Genomic DNA, 5,751 nt, shown 5'->3' with positions numbered 1-5,751 from the left:
TATATTAATTTTTTATTATTTTAATATAATATTATTATGAATTATGTTTAGATTACTATCTAAATCCATAATTTCAATTTGAAGTGGAGCATTATGAAAATGTATTTAAAGAAACATTAGATGGTACAAAAGTAGTTATTGAAAGATTAGAACCTTATATAGATACTAAAATTAAAATGATTAATCAGGTTAGTATTTAATACTATTTTATAACTTTGACATTTATTTTATGTATTAAAAATAGAATTACTTTTTATTTATTCGTTTATTATTGTATTTTTAATTGATGTAGTGACTATTATTTCAAAACAAGTATGAAACATTTGGTATTCCATGACACAAAGAGCTTGGAAGCAAATGAAACCAAGTAATTAGTAAATTAAATAATTATTATTTATTTATATTATTTAATTGAATAATACATTCAAATTTAATTTAAATAATTTTATATAGTTGAGTGGTGAATGATATATGGTACTTATGTTCATGAATTACAAAAACTAACAAATCAAGATGTTTAGTCAAACAACATCTACTACAAATTGTGAACGTAACTGGAGCACGTTTAACTATATTCGCACCAAAGCAAGAAACAAATTGAAGTTTGAAAAATTTTAAAAACTTGTATATACCCATTATAACATGAGGTTGAGGATGATACATCAAAAAAGAATGAGCATTGATGAGATAAATAATAATTTTAATCATATTAGCCTTGACCATATTTTTAAAAATAATGATCTACTAACAGAATGGTTGCAAGAGAAAGAAAATCCTCCGTTAGATAGTCAAAACTCTAATTGGTTGCCTTTAGATAATTCTGATAATGAAATAAATGTTGAACAATTATGCCAATCTCAAGAAAGGAATATGTCTCATTCAAGTTTAAGTCCAACACCAAGTCAGAGTGATGATGATGGGGGTTTAAGTCCAGATGATGGTGATGGTGATGGTGATGGTGCAAATTTTGATGGTAATATGGATGCAAATCGACCTTATAGCCCACTTGAAGGAGAATTTGAGCTTGCTACTACTAGTGGACATTTTATTAACATGGCAGAATATTGAGTAAATTCATATACTGAATCTAGTGAGGGTCAAAGTGCACATATAGCTCGATCAAAAGGAAAAACCAAGAAGCACTTTTATGATATTTTTAGAGGTTCTTCATCTTCAGGTAAAAGATCAAATTTTAGTAACTTTGAGTATAATAAATCATCTACTAGTACTTAATGATGTTACTATTCACTAGAACAACTTAATTTTTAACCTCCTCATGGTTATCCAACTTTATATAGTTATTACCCATCACAAATGTATCATCCACCTCAAATGTATTATCTTCAAATATATCTTCTACCTCAAATGCATCAAGAACAAAGGCCAGGAATGGGGATGGAATCAACTTGACTCTCAAAGTGAAAATAAAGAATTTAATCCTCCTTGTCACCATGTGGTAAAACTTGAAATATATATCAATAGTTATGGTTGATAGAATTTGAAATTATTATATTTTTAAGTTTGTAATTTTATTAAATATAGATGCTTTGTATTTAATATGTTATGTTTTGTTAATATCTTGATTTGTCTAGAATTAATATTGAATATGAACTTGGCTCAAGTAAAAATTTTGTTGCTAAACCATATATGAAATTTTTATTATAATCTAACAAAAATTGTGAATAATTTTTTTAAAAAAATAAAAAATATAGTATGATAAACTATTTTAAAAATCATTAAATAAAAATTTTTATGATTATAATTATAATTATTATATTTTATAATAAATTGTGCAAAATTAAAAAAATTCATAACCGCGATGATTTCGATTATCGTAATTATCTCCATTATATTTAAAAACACAATAAACATTATGCGACCGAATACGTAACTGTGATCGCTATTTAAATCCCTAATGGTATTACATGCAGTCACAGACATCAGAGAGTAACCAAGCTGGAATTGCAATCCCAGAAACTAGCGGGGTCTGTATCGCCATACATTGGAAATTTGAGTTTTCTCAGGGTGTTGAATCTTGCACGCAACAGCTTCAGCAACGAAATTCCTCAAGAAATTGGACGTTTAAGAAGATTGGAAATATTAGAATTGTCCAATAACTTCATCGATGATGAAATTCCTTCCAATTTATCTGGTTGTTCTAAGCTTACATTTGTTCATATTAGAGGCAACCAGCTAATCGGAGAAATACCTGGTTTCCTTGGTCTCTTGTCAAACCTGAAAGTGTTAAGCTTAGGCAACAACAGTTTAACAGGGAGTATCCCACCTTCCTTGGGGAACTTATCATCTTTGGAGATACTTTCTTTGGCCGTGAATGGTCTAAGTGGGGCTATACCTGAAGCTCTTGGGCAACTGACGAATCTTTCATTTTCTCTGTATCACTAATTGCAATTTCTGGTATTGTTCCTAACTCAATTTTCAATCTCTCCAGTATGATAATTTTTTATATTGACAAAAACAAGATTTTAGGTACTCTTCCTTCTGACTTAGGAATCACTATGCCTTATATTGAAATCTTTTCCGTCATAGAAAACTAAATCACTGGACAATTCCCTGTTTCAATAGCCAATGCCTCAAATCTCGTGGTTCTTCAAGTTTCATCCAACCAACTTAATGGAAACTTGCCTTCATTTGAAAATCTGGAAAAACTATCTAGATTTTTCATAGGGAAAAATCATTTTGGAAATGGGGGAGCAAGTGACTTAAACTTTCTTTGTTCTTTAACCAATACTACAAAACTAACAAGTCTAGACATAGGCAAAAATAATTTTGGAGTAGAGTTACCCGAGTGCATTAGTAATTTGTCTATCACTATTTCGTTTTCAGTAATGCAAGATAACAAAATATGGGGAAGAATACGAGCTGGGATTGGAAATCTCATCAATTTGGAAGTGCTAGTGATATCAGAAAATCAGCTATTAGGTTCCATTCCCCTTTCTATTGGGAGGCTTCAAAAGCTAAAGGTATTTTATGCTCATAAAAATGATTTCCTCTCTGGGACATTTCCCTCTTCTATTGGAAATTTGACAATGTTAATCAGACTTGCTTTAAATCGTAACAATCTTCAAGGCAACATTCCATCAAGTCTAGGTAAGTGCCAAAATTTGGCGGCGTTGGATCTTGCTTATAACAATCTTACCGGATCAATACCCCCTGAAGTAATTGGACTCTCATCTTTGTCCATTGGAGTAGACTTATCATCCAACTATTTAACTGGTGTGCTTCCTGTTGAAGTAGGAAATCTGAAAAATCTAGGTAAATTGATTGTTTCTCAAAACAGGTTATCTGGTTTACTTCCAAACAATCTTGGTATCTGCGTAAGATTGGATCCGTACCTGTTCTTGGATGGCAATTTGTTTGAAGGGCCCATTCCTTCGTCTTTGAGATTATTGAGAGGTCTTGTGGCATTAGACATATCTGACAATAATCTTACTGGTGAGATTCCAGAATTTCTTCAGAGCTTTGGATCATTAGAGTATTTAAATCTATCTTTCAATGATTTCGAGGGTATGATACCAATTGAAGGAGTCTTTAAAAATGCAACTGCTACATTCGTTGGGGGAAATAGCAAGCTTTGTGGAGGCATCCCCGAGTTACACTTGTCCAGATGCAACTCGAAAGCATCCACCAGAAGATCAAACACTTCTTTCAAATTAAAAATTACAATTGTTTTTGTGATTTTAGGAGTGACTTTGGTATTCTCATTTTTCATCATTTTGTGGTTTAGAAAGAAGAAAGGGCAGCCAACAGCAACTTGTGCAGAAAATTCACTTTTACAGTTATCATACCAAAAGCATCCTAAGGGCTACTGATGGATTCTCCTTGCAAAATTTGGTTGGTTCAGGTAACTTCGGTTCTGTATACAAAGGAGTTCTTGAAGAGAGTGGAGAAGTTATTGCTGTTAAGGTGCTTAATCTTCTTGCTCATGGAGCTTCCAGAAGCTTCTTAGCTGAACGTGAGGCCTTGAGGAACATTAGACATCGGAATCTTGTTAAGGTATTAACAACAATTTCAGGTGTTGATTATCAAGGCAATGATTTTAAAGCATTGGTTTATCAATTCATGGTAAACGGAAGCTTGGAGGATTGGCTGCACCCATCTGTTGCATGAATGAACAGGAGACAGTGAGAAACGTGAATTTCTTCCAAAGAGTAAATGTGGCAGTAGATGTTGCTCATGCACTGGAGTATCTGCACCATTATTGCGACACTCCAATTATTCATTGTGACCACAAGCCAAGCAAAATTCTACTTGATGAGGAAATGGTTGGCCATGTAAGTGACTTTGGCTTAGCAAAAATCCTTTCTGCTGACACGCTTAATAATTCTACTTCTCAGTCAAGCTCCCTCGGATTAAGAGGAACTATTGGTTATGCTCCACCTGATAAGTACGTTTTATTCATTTCTCCCATTTTAATACTTTTCTGTTAGCACAACATAATTCAAAAGAAAAATATATAATGTGGAAGTAGTTTTTGGTTAAACGAAAAATGACTACATTACTTCAAATTAGAATGTAATTTTACATGTTTAAAGCTTGGATGTCAGAGGCATATCTTTATATTTTTCAAGGTATCTATTCTGCAATTATTGCTATAATTTATATAATTTGTGATGAATTTATTGTAGAATATGGGATGGGAAGTGACTTGTCAACAAAAGGTGATGTTTATAGTTATGGCATCCTCGTGCTTGAGATGTTTACAGGGAAAAGGCCGACTAATGAAATGTTCAAAGATGGTGTCAACCTTCACAACTCTGTTGTGGCAGCTTTGCCTGAACGAGTGATTGAGATTATAGATCCCATTCTTCTTGAAGAGCAAGTCAAACAAGGACATGACAGGTATTTTAATTCTTGAATTCAATATTTGAAATAGGAGTCACTTGTTCTGCTGAGTCCCCAAGTGGGCGGATGGACATTAGTGATGTTATTACCAAGCTTTGTTCCATTAGAGACAAGCTTCATCCAACTCGATTGCATCATGAGGGCCAAACATTATATGCTGCTCAATCAGCAGGAAAACAATTTGCATTTTCTTAACAAAATACTCAAACCATTTCATGACTTAAGGCACATTTCCACTACTTTTCAGATAAATACTGTGTTCAAATGATTTGAGCAAGTAAATTGTTTGTTGGTTACATTCTATCGAAGTAAATATGATAGTTTAATTTAATGATTTCTTTGTTTTCATATGCTTCAGGTATCTGAGGAGCCATATCAATGGACTTGAGAGGCTTAAGTGAGGCAAAGTACTGTCATTCCTTTATTTCACATTGTATCTGGTATTTGCAGAAGTAAAACTTTCCAACAAGCACTCAAGTTGGAGAGAGGAAAATAAAGAGCAAGTTTGTCCACCAATTATTGGTGTATGTAATTTGTACGAATTTCTTTTTCTTGTGGATTATTATCAAATCAGAATTCAGAATAATGCAAATAAATTGTTCTGCTACACCTTTTTCGGCTGGTTAATATAAATTTTCTTTTATTTTTTAGAAAAAAAAAAAGACAATTCAATCAATCCATTTAGTTGAAAAAATAAGCCAAGTAACATTCCCCCTTGATAAACTAGTTAGATAAAGTGACACCTACGACACCTGGGTGAACAAATTTTATAATCTCCACGATGCTACTTAGCTCACAAATATTAATACTAGAAATTCAACATTGTCCATGCGCATGTTGAGATAGAACCATAACTGTTTCCTTGTTCTGAATATCACCACTGCATCA

At 32.6% G+C, this 5,751-nt stretch overlaps 1 pseudogene across 1 annotated transcript; it reads left to right on the top strand.

The window, feature by feature from the left end:
• The first annotated feature begins 1,908 nt into the window (after positions 1-1,908).
• LOC111315090 (uncharacterized) lies at positions 1,909-5,355 on the top strand (annotated as a pseudogene). The gene is made up of 3 exons (XR_016330690.1): positions 1,909-4,399; positions 4,645-4,860; positions 5,222-5,355. The product of XR_016330690.1 is annotated as an uncharacterized LOC111315090 (transcript).
• Positions 5,356-5,751: the final 396 nt, after the last annotated feature.

This window comes from Durio zibethinus, chromosome 20, assembly GCF_047325235.1.
Source record: "Durio zibethinus cultivar Kanyao isolate XHJ-2024 chromosome 20, ASM4732523v1, whole genome shotgun sequence".
NCBI lineage: Eukaryota > Viridiplantae > Streptophyta > Magnoliopsida > Malvales > Malvaceae > Durio > Durio zibethinus.
This window is presented reverse-complemented; position numbering and strand designations above follow the sequence as displayed.